We start from the raw sequence: 16,733 nt of genomic DNA on the forward strand, positions 1-16,733 counted from the left end.
GAGGCTGTGGTCCGTGTGATCAGATTGGCTAGTCTTCTGTGATTATGCCCTCTTGCAACACCTACCATCTTACATGGGGCATCTCTTCTCGCTGCCCCAGCAACGTGCAGCCACTGCTCCTTACCTTGGATGAGGGGTATCTCCTCACGGTCGGACCATGCAGAAGGGCACCAGCTGTGATGGACAGCATACAAGTGTGGCTGAGAGGAGCTACCCCACATCCGAGGTCAGGGGCAGGGGCTAAGAAGAGTAACCCCACATCCAAGGAGCAGCTGCTGTGAGGGCGCAGGAGGGCTGAGAGTAGCTACTCCACGTTCAAGGTCAGGAGGCACTGCCGTGAGAAGACTAAGGAATGTTGAGGAGAGAAAAAAAAAAAGTTTGTCCTTTTCTCCTCGTTGAGTATTCCAAACCCCTCTCTCCTTGGGTACCCTGGACTTCTTATCCACTTGCCTAAGAATTGACTATTCTTTAGTTATGTGTGAATTGTTCATTCAGCCTGTGAAGCCTGAAACAACAATATGGGAGAAAATGATTTCAGACATGTGGGACATTATTTATGTGAAGCTGTATTTTGTAGGCTGAGATAAAAAACTTAAAAATTAAACAAAAGAGTTATGGCAGATAGAGTCAAGAGATCTCAGTAAACTATAATAAATGCTAGAAGAAGTTGTTGATGTACAATAGAAACAACTGTAGCTTATGCTTAGTCAATTTTCAACCTCAGCTTCAAAGAGCTGCAAGTTTTAAGTGCCATCCAATTAAGTTGCCTTATTATTAAAAAATGGTTGCCTTATCCAAACCCTTTACAAAGATTCCACTAAGAAAACACACTCAATAAAGACATTTGAAAGCCAGAGGAGAAAGCAAAAAAGGGTATGAATGTCTATTAAATATTTAAAAGTAAAATGGCCACTATGTTCATTTAAGAAATACTGCTACTTTATCATAACAAATATCTACTTAAGCAGAAAGGTTAACAATAACAGCAAAAGTGTTAATAAAGCTTGTATTTTCATTTGCTGGACCAATAGAAGCAGAATAGAACTCTGAAATGGTTGTCATTTCAAAAGTTATCACACCTAAGATTTGAAAACAAGAAACAGGCAAACAAACCAAAAACCCTCTCATAATCTTAACAATAAGATTGAAGGCAGCATGTAGAGAGGGAATAACATTTAAAGAACTATTGAATCTATCTTGGAACTACATAAATAGACCTGTACAATTTCATAGAAACTGTTTGGTGACTGTCATAGTATCAGAGTATTCAGAGTAAATACATAGAAGAAAACTTTTTCTATCCCAAGGACTCCCAAAACGTTTTAATTAAACAATCATCATAGGCCAAGTCCTCTGCCAAGCATTAGGAGAAAAAAAAAGAAGATGGAGAAGAGAAAGAGAAGAAGGAGGAGGAGGGGAAGGGAAAGTAGAAGAAAAAGAAATGAAGCAGTGCTGCCCTCAAGGAGTTGAAAGGTCAGGAGTAAAAACAAACTAAATTTAAGAGAACTATATGGACATGTACATCTGGCAGGATTTGTTCATTAACTGTTAAAGGATGAGTAAGATGAATTTTTACTAGTGCATAACCAGACCTTCAACAAAATTAATGATGGTTTAATATTTTTAAGGAAATAATATTTATGACTCATACAATAATTGTATTAGGGTGATTCTAGGTATGAGAAGAGGCAACAAGGGAATATATTTCCTGGATCATAATAGACTAATAAGACTAAAGGTCCAGAGAATCTTTTATCAACAGGGTATAATCTAGAAATTGCACAATAATCTAGAAACTCAACAAGAATGTTTCCCTGACCTGAGAAGAGCCTCTCAGCACTGTGGGGAGCAAAAAAAGAAAAAGAAAGAAAAGAAAAACAAATTGGTCATGAAATGTCTCACAGACATCAGTCAAGCTTCCAATCAAGAGGGGGAGTTGATAAATAGAATATTGCCTACCATATAGGTAAGCAAAGGATGTCACAATCATCAGTAATTGCAGTCCTCCAGTATGAGCTTCCTGAGCCTTTCAGAGACAGAAAGGAAAGACCCATCATAAAACAGCCATCAAACTGCAGCCATTCCTTAGGATGAGCCCTGGGGGAACTCATGATGTGAAGTCACAGGATACTGCTACCACTCCCCCTCCCCAGGATAGCTGAATTGCATATCAAAGGAATGATTTCAGTGAGCCTAGACTCTTAACTCTTCCCATACATAAAGAAGTGCTAAATTCCTTAACTTGGGATATTTGGTTTTCTTTAATTAACAATAATCTTTTGACATTCAGACTACCTGCCCTTTGCTGCAAAACCTACATAACCTAGCTCCCTGCCTTGCAACCTATAAGCAGTTCTCTTAGGTTTACTTGAGATGCTAAAAGTTACTTGAGTCCTAAAAATTCCCACTGAATAAAACATACACACACACACAAAATGTATTAAAAGGATTTTTAGAGATGGTTCTGAATTTTCTGGTTTGTGCATCCTGAAGGATGGTGACATCAGTGACATCATGTACTGAGATGATATACCAAGGAAAATAAATAGGCTTGGAGATTCCTTGTGGAAAGTTTTAATAGTCAGATGAACAATTTCAGAACTCAGTAAAGATCTGAAAGACATATGAATTTGGGAGCCATATGTATAAAAACCAGAGTTGAGTGCATGAGATCTTCCTGAAGAAAAAATAAGAAGAAAAAACAGGTACAAAACCAGAAACTTGAAGAATATCACAATGTAACTGATGAACAAAGAAAATCCATCTCTAAATCCATCTCTCTCTAGAGGAGGCTTACACTAGATCCTTGATGAGGAAAGATGAAAAGAAGAGTTCAGTGGTATGGAAGTCAAAATAATTCATACCTAAGAACTCGGCAGCAGTGTCAAATCAGAAACAGAGATCAGGACCAACAATTTCAAAGTTTTGTGGTCATATTACTAATCAAACTATTTTAGAATGAAAAACACTTAAATTTCTATTGCATGATAATGTAAACAAATACAGAATATTTATTTTCATGGCTCCTCATGATTTTAGAGGTTGTCCAGATAGATTGGTTCATGAACCCATTTCTCCACCTTCAAAATCAGTAATAGCCATTTAGACCTTTCTCATATTGCCTTACTTTGGAACTTCTCTTCCTCCCACTTCTCTCTTTAAGGATTTTTGTGATTATATCTTAGATCCAACTGGATGATATAGTTTTTATCTTTTTATTTTGGGGTCTTGATTAACAACCTGATTTCACCTGCAATATTTATTCTCTTTTGCCAGGGAAACTAAAACAGTCACATGCCCTAGGGATTTGGACATGAACAGCTTAGAGAGCCTTTTTTTTTTTTTTTGAATCATAGTAGTTTCCTAGTTAATTAATTTTATTACTTTATTTTCAACTGTTATGTGACATATTCATTAAGCATGTTCAAGGTAAGCCAGAGTGAGCTGAGGCTTTCTTTTTCAACTTGTCTTACTAATCTCTATATTTAATAGGTAATTAATCCAGTGCATTTTGATTACTACCAAATTCACTTGACTTTTTCTCATTTTTATTTTATTTTAATTGTGCATTTAATTTGCTCTCTTTTCTTTCTTTTCCTGACTTCACAGTCTTTACATGTATATCTTTATTTTTACTCTGATTTTTCCTTCTCTTTTTTACACAGTTGTATTCATGCACTTTAATATGGCCATACCTCCATATCTCAAGGGGTTGGTTCCAGGACCCTATGAGGTTACCAAAATCAGTGGATGCTTAAGTCCTGTATAAAATGACACAGTATTTGCATATCACTTACACACATCACCTGTCATGTACTTTAAATAATCTCTAGATGACTTATATTATTAAATACAAAGTAAGTGCAATGTAAATAGTTGTAAATACAATGTAAATGCTATGTAACTAGTTGCCAGGTAAAGGAAAATTCAGATTTCCCTTTCTGGAACTTTCTGAGTTTAAAAAAAAAAACTTTTCTAATTCACCTTTCAAAAAATGTGCAGAATTGGAACCCGTGGATATAGAGGGCCAACTGCACTACTTGTTTGTTGAGTAAACATCCCATCCTGTAGCCTTGCAATTTTTGAAAAAAGGTATGATTTCAACTTTTAAACACTAACTATATTTGTGCAGTCATTAAACAGATATACCGTGTTATAATGAATTCATTGTCATGCATTATTCCTTGCTTCTCACTTGTTTCCCACTTTCATTGTTCTTCTCTATAAATATATTTTACACTAAATACTTCATCAAGGTATTATAGGTTATACAATTTGCTAGATTTTTTTTTAATATCTGAAAATTATGCCTTGATTAATATGGTTGGTTAAATATAGAATTCACAGTGACACAATTTCCTTCAACACTTTGAAGACATTACTTCATTGTCTTCTTACATCTGGGATTGCTTATTTTGCTATTATTCTCTGTATACTCTGCAATTAGTCTTATTTCATTCCTTTAAATATCACTTTTGTTTCCTTCAGATAGTTTTAATATTTTCTTTTTATCATTAATACTCTGAAGTTTTACTTTTCTTTTCTGAGTGTGCATTTATATTTATATATCTTTATTGGCACTTATGAGTTTTCCATCTATGTGTGCATGTATGCTCAGTCATGTCTGAACCTTTGTGACCTGATAGACAGCAGCCTGCCAGGCTCCTCTGTCCATGTAATTTTCCAGGCAAGAATACTAGGGTAGTTTGTCACTTCCTTCCCTAGGGGTCTTCTCTACCCAGGGATCAAACCCATATCTCCCACATTGCAAGCAGATTCTTTACCACTGGGCTACTGGGAAGCTCGATCTATACACTTGTTATTATTATTCAGTTCAGTAAAGTTCAGTAGCAGTCGTGTCCAACTCTTTGTGACCCCATGAATCGTAGCACGCTAGTCCTCCCTGTCCATCACCAACTCCCGGAGTTCACTCAGACTCATGTCCATCGAGTCAGTGATGCCATCCAGCCATCTCATCCTCTATTGTCCCCTTCTCCTCCTGCCCCCAATCCCTCCCAGCATCAGAGTTTTTTCCAATGAGTCAACTCTTCGCATGAGGTAGCCAAAGTACTGGAGTTTCAGCTTTAGCATCATTACTTCCAAAGAACACCCAGGGCTGATTTCCTTTAGAATGGACTGGTTGGATCTCCTTGCAGTCCAAGGGACTCTCAAGAGTCTTCTCCAACACTACAGTTCAAAAGCATCAATTCTTCAGTGCTCAGCTTTCTTCACAGTCCAACTGTCATATCCATACATGACCACTGGAAAAACTATAGCCTTGACTAGTCGGACCTTTGTTGGCAAAGTAACGTCTCTGCTTTTGAATATGCTATCTAGGTTGGTCATAACTTTTCTTTCAATGAGTAAGCATCTTTTAATTTCATAGCTGCAGTCATCATCTGCAGTGATTTTGGAGCCCCCCAAAATAAAGTCTGACACTGTTTCCACTGTTTCCCCATCTATTTCCCATGAAGTGATGGGACCAGATACCATGATCTTTGTTTTCTGAATGTTGAGCTTTAAGCCAACTTTTTCACTCTCCTCTTTCACTTTCATCAAGAGGCTTTTTAGTTCCTCTTCATTTTCTGCCGTAAGGGTGGTGTCATCTGCATATCTGAGGTTATTGATAGTTCTCCCAGCAATCTTGATTCCAGCTTATGCTTCTTCCAGCATAGCGTTTCTCATGATGTAGTTGTTATTATTAGTAGTATGATTTTATCAATTCTGATAAATTCTTAGTTATTTTGTCTTTGAATAATTACTGTGCCATTACCCTTATTCTCACTCCCTATACACATATCAGGTATGTATTGAAGTTTTGTTAATATTTACTTTTTTTAAGATTGTCATATTTTTTATTGCTTTATTTTATGCATTGCTATCTGGGTCAATTCCTTGTTAAAAGCATCAGAATAATGTATTTTCTCTACAGCGAAATTGAGTCTAGATTTTCAATATGTTCCCAATTTTTTAATTGTTTCTTTGCATATTGGCATGAAACACTTTTAAAACATGTCTGCATATTCTTTGACATTTTTCTCCCAAAAGGTGAAGTCTGGTTTGTGTCCCTGTAAAAATCAGATAAGCTTGGTTACTCACTTATAAACACACGACATAGAAGGAAAGAGTTTTGAAGCTATCTCATAAAAGGAAATACAGCTTCTGCTTCTCTTTGTCCTTTCTCAGTTTGTCTCTCTGTCTCTGTCTCACTCTTTCTTTCTCTCTGAAATTTCAGAATTATGAACTACCAGGTAAGATATCTGGCTATTCCGAGTCCATCCTCTGAGGAAAGCCATCGGTAGCAACCACATACAAAAAAAAAAAAATAATGCTCAAGAGTACTCCAGCTGCTGCAGGCTTCAGATGTCCAGATATTTACAGTTGAAAAAATGAAGATACAGCTTCCTGTAATATTGCTTCTCATCCTGGAAAATAAGCAGTGTCTAAAAAAAGGAGCTTCCAACTTACCTTCTTTTCCAAAACTTTGAAAACCTGAGCCACCATGTCAGAAGTCTGGCTGCTGGAAGCCACCATGGTAAAAAGAACATATGGAGAACAGGCAGAGATAAATACACTTGAGGAAACACAGCAATTCTAGATCCAGATATTCTAATTTTCTTCTCAGTCTAACGATAAGACATGTGACTGAACAAGGCATCTAAATGTCTCTAGACCCTAGTCTTTGAACTGAGACAGCTTGCATCCATCAGAATAGAAGCAAAGGTTTATTTAAATTCCTGACCCATATAATTCATGAAATTATAGTTGTTTATTTTATGCCACTGAGGTTTTTGTTTTTGTTTTTTTCACAATCAGAGTAACGAACAATATGTGGCCTTTTCTCATACCTGTTTGTTTTGGTTTTAAAATTGCTTATTTCTCTATGCAAATTTTAGTTCTGTTTTTAAGATTCTTAAAACTCAATTTTAAAATTATTTCATAGTTATTCCAGGATTTCCCTATTATTAATGTTAGAGTAGTTTCATCTTTTTCGATAAGTTGTTAGTAGTTGGCTTCTCTTTTTATGGACGGAGGAGCCTGGTGCAGGTTACTGTCCATGGGGTAGCAAAGAGTTGGACATGACTGAGCGATTTCACTTCTCTTCACTTCTCTTTTTATAGGGCTTCCCTGGTAGCTCAAGTTTTCCACACATTTTACAGAGCTTACTTCGAGTTTGCTTTTATTTTCTTTTTTTTTTTTTTGATCTCAGCCATTTTGTCTAACTTTATTGTCATTTTATCCAGTTGCCTCATTCCACAACCTAAATCTATTTCAGAACAAGGTTTTATTTTTAACTGAGGATTTTTGCATTATGGTGACATTGTACATGTTGCCAAAATTATTAATTAGTTGTCATCATGCTCTGTTCAGGTCTCATCTGCCTGATAGTTTCCATTCCCTCTGCTTATGCAGGTAATCAACATGACACAATCTCAGGAAATAACGTAATATTTTCTCAGCCTACTTTCTTTCAGAGAGAGACACAGGAGGGTCATTTATCTAGGCAGTTTTAAATTTCTCTTTGGATAGGAGGAGAATAAAATGACCCAGATATTATAGAAATATTGCCACATTGCTTTGACTGCATAGCTCTAATAGAAAGCCACAAATTTTCATGACCTGATCTGCATGTTTTGCTTGACAGACAGATGGTCTGGCAATACTTGCTCCAGAGCAATCGGGTAATGGATAAAAGTGTGAGAAAGATGTATTCAAAAATAGAATCTTTGCATTTAATACTTCTGATAGACATAGTTTAAGGTGATTCAGTGACCCAAAATGCCATATGAGCTAGTAGAATGTGGATAGTGTTCACCAGAATTGAATAATCCAAAATAAAACATTGGCATGGGAATTCTAATACACCAAATTCTCCAGAATGATGGCAGCACTAGGATAGTTAGCTAGCTGATAAAGAAAGTCAGTCAATGATAAGAATGTAGGACATTCCTTGTTCGACCATATTAATGATGTGAGAAAATATTATTTTGTAATAAGTAAATACCTTAAATAATATATGTTTTAATATATATTTTATAAACATGCAAGTAAATAAAATCTAAATATTAATCAAATGCTAAAAAAATTGTCAGAATTGTAAAGGACAAAATATTGAGTGTATTTTATGGTTTTGTACATTTTTCCATGATTACTCTTTGTGATAAGAGAGGAAAAAGTAGATATAGAGACTGTTTATATATATTTTAAAAATCCAAAGACATACATACACACACATATTTTTAATTGCTTTTGTCTTATTTAACTATAGATCAAATATGCTATGGGGCTTACACACACATAATTTGCCAATAAGGGACATTTTGATATTATATATGTGCGTGCATGGGTGCTAAGCTGCTTCAGTTGTATTCAACTCTTTGCAACCCTATGGACTGTAGCCTGCTAGGCTCCTCTGTCCACGGGATTCTCCAGATGAGAATACTGAAGTGGGTTGCCCTGTCCTTCTAAATGGGATCTTCCTGACCCAGGGATCGAACCCACATCTCTTACATCTATGTATACTGGCAAGCAAGTACTTTACCACTAGTGCCACCAGGGAAACCCCATAATATTATGTAATAAATACTAAATATGTAGTCAAGATTATTAGTTGACATGTCAAATATTTTTATTAATAGACTTCTTTCCATCATCTGTGAAAGAGTGGGCTGCACAAGATGGTTTTGAGCTGGTTTCCTAAATACTAACATTCCTGCTTTAAGTGTTTTTAAATCATTTACAATGAACTGTTGTAAATTGTCCTTAAAATGCAAAAATATGATAGAATCTTTGATTTTTAAAAAATTAAAATTAAGTTGGTAATATAAACATGGTTTTCTCTGCTCTATGTATATGTATGAATATTATTTACAATGATGAGATTCCAGTGTTGCTGAACCCAAGTTCCTGTGCCTAGCACACAGTAAAGCCAAACAAACTAAAATGTCAGAGTTTAGAGCAGAGAAAGGTGTACTACAAGGGCCATGAAAAGAAAATAGGGAGGCTCATGCTCAAAAGATTCAACCTCCCTAACAGGTTTATTAAGTTTTTATAGGGAAAATTTCAGGGAAGGGCTGCAAAGTATATAACTCTCCTCTGATTGGTTGGTGGTATTCTAGAAATCTCAATCATCAGTCGCTAGTTCCAACCATTCTAGGGTCCACAAGCTTGTGCTCAGTCTGAAGTTAATATTCTCCTTTTGGTTGGGGACCTTTGTTTCTGTAGAAGAACTCAGAGATATATATAAGATTGTTATGCACCTTCCCAGGCCCCGGCCCCATTCCTGCACTATTTATTTCTGCATTCTCTCACTTCCCTAATAAGGAACTATTTAAATCTGCCCCTTGAAACTAAGAGAACATCTAGGAAGTTGAAAATATTTTTTTCAACAGTTGAGAAATGGGAGACTCAGAAGGGCTTTCATGCCCAAGAAGACCTCACAGGGTCTTACTTGGTTTCACTAACACCATCAATTTTGTCATAGTTTTGCTGGGAAATAATTTTAACAGAATGTTCAATTATTTCCTCACATTTATTAATTATCTACAGTAATAAATATATCATGTCTAAAACAGTGACATCTGGTGCCTTCAAGTGCATGTTGGGATTACTATATTTAAATTTTATACAAGTAAGACATAGTGGTAAGGTAGTGATCCACAATTTCAAATATGCTCAAAGCCTTTTCTTTTAGAAATATTATATGATTTCTAGTATATGCTATATTATCCTTTTAAGATATTGTTTTTATTTCAGAAAAATATTAACATTTGTATGTATATATGGTTTGACTTTTCATAATTACAGTATAAATCTTACTATGATAAAACAAAAACTTTGATTCAGTATTACTTTTTCTCTTGCTTAAGAAATGGGGTAAATATGCAATAATTTTTATAAGGTTATGTTTTCACATTATCTTTTCCTAATGAGACAATTTCAATTTGAAAGGAAAAATGCTCATCTTAAAATGTCCTGTTATATTTCCTGATTTTATGTGAAATAAGGTGTAAATAATAAGAGGTTATGTTTTTATCAAGACATTTACTTTTGGAGCTGTTTTCCTTTTCTTGCATCTAAAAAAACCAAATAACTGAAACAGAATTATGATCTTGTCTGAATGACTATAACTTCTCTCATCTCTACCATTTCAAGCCTCCAATAGATTGAATATTATAACCAGACAACACGTTAAGGGCATAAAGCATCTTCGATCTCTCTGAAGTCCTTCTTGTAACATGTGCAGTGCTAAGAACAAAGTTATGTGTTCAATAAATTCTTGCTGAAACCAGATTTCTCCTGATTCTTCCTTATTTACCATTGTGATCATTTCTCTCTCTATTCCAAAGTATATTCTAGTTAATATAACTTTCTTGTCTCTAAGGCTAAACTTTCTGCCTATTCTCTTAACCCCTAACTTGTTACCTCCTCAGAGAAGGCAATGGCACCCCACTCCAGTACTCTTGCCTGGAAAACCCCATGGACGGAGGAGCATGGTAGGCTGCAGTCCATGGGGTCGCTAAGAGTCAGACACAACTGAGTGACTTCACTTTCACTTTTCACTTTCATGCATTGGAGAAGGAAATGGCACCTCACTCCAGTGTTCTTGCCTGGAGAATCCCAGGGACAGCAGAGCCTGGTGGGCTGCCATCTATGGGGTCATACAGAGTTGGACACAACTGAAGCGACTTAGCAGCAGCAGCAGCAGCAGCAGGGAAATTGCTCCATCAATTACACATTCTTTTTACAGACTTTTCAATCATTTGCCTCTCACCTGACTTCTTCCTTTTTACTTTCAAAATGTGGTTTTTCTAAAGTTGAAAACAATTCAAATCAGTCAACTAAACAAGCAATAAATAAGCAACAAGAAGAAGTAACTCTTTATTTCATCCTGTGGTTCTCTTTATTTTCTTCCATAGCCAAATTGTAAAATGTGCGAATTTTGACCTTTGTCGTCTGTATAATTTTGTTCATGGCTAATTTAATAGTCAGCATTCAGAATCCGCCTGCAATGCAGGAGACCCCAGTTCTATTCCTGGGTCGGTAAGATCCCCTGGAGAAGGGATAGGCTACCCACTCCAATATTCTTGGTGGCTCATCTGGTAAAGAATCTGCCTACAGTGCACGAGACCTGAGTTTGATCCCTGGGTTGGGAAGATACCCTGGAGAAGGGAACAGCTACTCACTGAGCAACTTTCAATTTCTAGAACTTTGTAAGAAAAGAAAAAAAAAAACTTTTTTTTTTTTCCCCCTCTCTGACCACTTCTATGGTCCTGGAGGACTTATGCTGAAAACACATTTTTATCCTCAAGCCAGTTTCATTGGTTACCTAAAGTGGAACGATGTACATTAAGCAATTTTGTGTCCTTCTGCTTTGAGTATTCTGGGGGTAATGATTTATTTTACCTAAAACTGTCTCATCCTTTTGACAATATATGATAAACTTTAGAGAATCTCTGCCTGCCTGGGTTCCTCATTGTAAGTGGGGATAAATAATAGAGCATAATAATGCTCTGAGGATTATGTGAGCTAATACAAACAAAAGGACTTAGAACAGAACCCTGAACTTAGCAAATGGCCAATAAATTTTAAATTATGATTATAATCTAAAGAGTAATTAACATTTGTTGCCTCAGTGACTCCCTGAATGCCAATACCCTCCCTGCTTGTTTTAAATTTTTAGCTAGCTATTGTCCATTTCTGGGAACCCATCCCCAAGATGTGTGTTTAAACAATAAGCTTCATGATGACTTCATTTTACTCTTTCCTCCTTTCCATGTTGGTCCAGTTACATTAAAATTATCCATCAAAAATCATTCCCATGTGTCATGAACTACAATGCCCATGACACACTCAATAAAGGCATTTGCCCAAAGGTCTTTGTCCTGCTCTCTTTCTGCCTGCTCTGACCAAACCTCAGGCTTTTGGGTGACTTTGTGTGCCCTCTGGGCATGCCATGCACCTCTCTCTAGTATCTGTGAGTATATTTAATCTTTCCGTACGTCTCTCCTAGTGTAATTTTCACAGCTGTGTTTGAGGGGATCCTTAAAAACCCAGAGAAGGGTACTTACTCTCCTCCCCTACCCTTAGAACACAATAATAATAATGGTTATTATGATTATTCCTTATATTAAAAACAATCAATCCCCTCCACGATTTTCACAAGGTTTAATGAAAGAAAATTTTACAGTGAATTCCTGCTCTGAGATCAGGAATTTAAGATCCTATTCAATTCTGTCTCATCTTTACTCCTGAAGCTGCTATCTTGTCTTCCAAATTCATTCACTGTGCTTGAGTACAGCTCTCCATTTACTCTGTCAACAAGCGCATTATGTAGGTTCTTGCATATGCATCATGCATAGGAAACTGACTTTAATGGGATTTTCAGGCATATTAGAAGAGGAATACAGCACTGTGCAAAAGATGATATGGCTTCAAACTGATCCCATGACACCAACGTTCTTAAAGTTCTTTGGCTCTCTGAATCACAATACATTCCTCTTTTGCCCTCCTTCATTTTGGGCTCCTACCTGCCAGTATTTTGTGCAGACCCACTTCTGTCCTGTTACTTATCATTCTTATTTTCCTCAAATTCAGGGATACTCTTCCAATTAACAACTAAAGTCAGTTCACAGAAGCTAATAAGAAAATTTGTGTGACATTATTAAAGTGAGTTTCAAAGTTAATTGAAACTAGAGATCAACTTGCAAATTCCTTTTACACAACAAAATATTTTAAATCCTTTGTGTAATAGTGCAAACTGCTGAAATGAATCCTTCTGCCCTACCACATCTTTATATTGCAAAAGTGAATGCATTAATATTTGTTTAAATAACACTGTCTCCTTTTCTGTGCTATAGAGATCATGTCAGATATAGCCTTACATCTTCCCTAAGTATCATTCTTTTTCCAGTTCACTTCCAACAAGATGTCTTTTTATTACTTCAGGCTTAACATGGGTAAAGACAGATTTCTGTTTTATTTCAAATTGTCTGCTATGCCTGACTTTTTCTCAGTGTTATAGATCTCTAAACAAAAACTACTTTTCATCTCTTTCTAACATAAATTTCCTCCATGCAAACAGTTCTTCACAGATACTGTTTTTGTATACATAATTAGATTGACTTGATTTTTTTCACTTAAAGATTCATTTGTGGATTTGACGAGCTATGAAAGACTGGTACTCATCACACTTAATATGGAATGATGGTGTGGTCATTTTTATTAGGTAGAAGGGTATGTGCAGTAAATCTTTGTAGTGAACAGTCTCCATTTTTCTTATTTTACATATTTTATGTTCACAGACATGTGTATAGTGTTTTATACATTTGCCTATGTTTAATATATCCCATTATATAAATTTTCTTCACTTGTACACTAGAATCTTGATGTAATTATATCCTGAATCAAGCTTTTTTAAAGTACTTTTCTCTTTAACTGTTAGTGCTGTCTTTGATCAGTGCTTTATAAATACATCCAAATAATTTTATATAAAATTATTAAAATGCATAATAATATGCATTTTATAACACTTATATAATATGCATTTTATAACACTTACAAAGCATGTGTGTAAAATTTATGTACAGATCAAATTGTCACAATGCCAGCACAAGGTATCTTGTAATCAATTCTGGTTGGGTCTTCTAATTACTAAGATATAAATTATCTATTGACTTTGGAAAATTCACATTGATCTATGTTAGATGCCTAGCCTTCTGCATCTGATCTGATAAGTTAATTGCTGTCTGTCATTCTTTTTTCCCCCAATGTAAATTAACAGCAAAAATCTATTGATCAAATGAACATTTCCTATAGACAGCATTGTAACTGACATTCTTACAAATGGGAGTAGCATTTGCAGGTTTGAACATGTTAAATTGGAGCAAGAATAGGTAGCCTGTCTTCTAGAGATGGTTCTCCTAGACATTCCACATTAAGACCAAGCATAGTCCTACAGGCTCTGCATCTTTTTTTTTTCCTTTTGAATTTTTATTGGGGTATAATTGATTTACATTGTTTTATTAGCTTCGAGTGTACAGCAAAGTACATATATTACACATATACGTATATCACTCTTTTTTAAGATTATTTTCCCATATAGGCCATTACAAAGTATTGAGTAGAGGTCTATATGATATTTAGTAAGTTTTAATTAGTTATCTATTTTATATATAGTAATATTTATCTGTCAATCCTAATCTTCCAATTTATCCCTCATCCTTCTACACTTGATAACCATGTTTATTTTCTACATCTGCACTTTCATTTCTGTTTTATAGATAAGTTCATTTGCAGTCTTTTTTTTTTTTTTTTGCATTCCACATATAAGCGCTATCATATGAGATTTGCCTCTCTCCGTATGACTTACTTCACTCTGTATAGCAATCTCTCAATCCATCTATGTTATTGCAAATGGAATTATTTTGTTATTTTATAGCTGAATAACATTCTGTTATGTATATACCACATCTTCTTTATCCATTGCCCCCTCAACATTTATGTTTCTTCCATTTCTGGCTATTTGTAAATAGTAATATGTTAGATTAGAGATTGTAAATTTCTCAGAATAGTAGAGTAGACTTGAGTCAGACTCTTATGTTCAAATCCATTGTTGGTAAATTAAACCAAAGGGTCATAGGCAGAGCCGTACTGAACATGGGAGATTGAAACCCACTTTTTTCCTAAATCTGAGTCACTCTGCCAAGTTTACGGTTAACCTCTATTCCCTTTCTTATCCTGCTATAACAGACCCAGAAAAGCCTTGTTTTCCTTCTTGCTTCTTTAACTTGTTCACTAGCTCTTAAGCTTTTCTGTCTGCTTAAAATTAAACCCATCATAATCTTTTACATGATTGCTATCTTAAATCAGTACCCTGATTCATAACCCTAAACTATTGAGATAGTATTCTAAGGCTTCAATCAGCTTCCCTTGAACAGACTTAATCAATGACATCTGGAGTGTCAGTTGAAAACTTTAAACTTCTAAACCATCATATAGTCCCTAAATAAATGATAAAATGCCTCCACTATTGCTTCTGCCCTCTTCTAGAGGGAAGTTAAAGGATCTCCAGACCTTAATGAGCCTGTTTAGTAGGAACTTAGAGCATAATCACGACCATTAGGGACAAACTAAGTCACAAGGTGGTGCCAAAATGTCTGCTACTGAGATCCTATGGGGAAGCTGGCCTCACAGAGACCACTCCTCCCTACTCTTGCTCTTTGGCCTTTAAAAATATTACACCCTAACCAGCCAACAAGATGGATTTGAGACAAGCCTAGGTCTCCCAGAGAAGATATTTCATCCATGAAACATGAATAGGCATCATAAAGAAGGAGAATTCACAAACCCACAAAAACCTCTAGAAATATATATATATATACATACATACACACATATATATATGTATATATATATATATATGTAATAGAAGGAATGAGTAACTATCCAGAGGTTTTGGTGGAAATAATTTTGGAAAAAATATCCCACAAAATAAAAATTTAACAATAAAAAGATAGAGATAAGTTTAAAAAAAAAAGTGTTAAGAAACTGGAGCATTTGTCTTAGAAATCCAATATCTATCAACATTTATTCAACAGCAGAATTCAATATCTATTCAACAATAAGAATTCCAACCAAAAAGAGGGGAGGAAATTACAAAATAAACTATTTAGGAAAATTTCCCATAGTTGAGGGATATTCATTTACACTTAAGCTAAGTGCCAAGAAAAATCAGTTCAGTTCAGTCCCTCAGTTGTCCAACTGTTTGTGACCCCATGGACTGCAGTACTCCAGGTCTCCCTGTTCATAACCAACTCCAAGAGTTTATTCAAACTCATGTCCATTGAGTTGATGATGTCATCCAAGAAAAACAGAGAGGAAAAAAAGAAATGAAAAGAAGCTCCCACTCTAAAACATCTTTGGAGAAAAAAAAGAGTACCTAGAAGCTCACAGAGAGAGGCAGGTATCAGTAGTTATTATCTTATTTTGAAACAGATAAAGATAACTATTCACATAATTTGAAAAGAATTTTCTGGAATAGTTAGGCACAGGCACTGTTTCCTAGAAAAATCAGAAGATGTAAAGCCATTTTTATCTCTGGAGTAGAAAGTGAGGGCTATCACAGGATTGGGGAAGGGAAATTTTGAGACTTTCCTCTGGAGGAAACACCATGGAAGTTAGCAGGGATAGATAATTAAATTTGAAGAATCTTACCCAAAAGCTGTAGGTAAAGTCACCCTAATGAGGCAGGGTGAGTGAGGTATGGATTGTTCCATGAAAAATTATGCTAGAAATCAACCTAAGAGAGAAGAATCTCTTCAAATGATCCCCAAAACAGTGCTACTCTACAGAGGACACAATCTACTCCATGAAAACTCATTCTAAGGACACACACTCTTAATATAAGGTTCAAGAAGCCATGGCTATCTTATCCATTGCTTTGATTTTAGGTGCCATTTTGAGCTCCCATTGCTGCATTTTTCTTTGGGTAAATATTTAATGAACTCATGCAAGTGCCAGGATGTTTTCTGGTGTTGATGATGTTGTTGTTGTTGTTTACTCACTAAGTTATGTCTGACTTTTTGTGACCCCATGAACTGTAGCCCACCAGACTCCTCTGTCCATGGGATTTCCCAGGCAAGAATATTGCAATGGATTACCATTTCCTTCTGCAGGGGATCTTCCCAACCCAGGGATGGAATCTGCGTCTTCTGCACTGGCAAGCAGATTCT

Source organism: Oryx dammah, unplaced genomic scaffold (assembly GCF_014754425.2).
Source record: "Oryx dammah isolate SB20612 unplaced genomic scaffold, SCBI_Odam_1.1 HiC_scaffold_25, whole genome shotgun sequence".
Lineage (NCBI taxonomy): Eukaryota > Metazoa > Chordata > Mammalia > Artiodactyla > Bovidae > Oryx > Oryx dammah.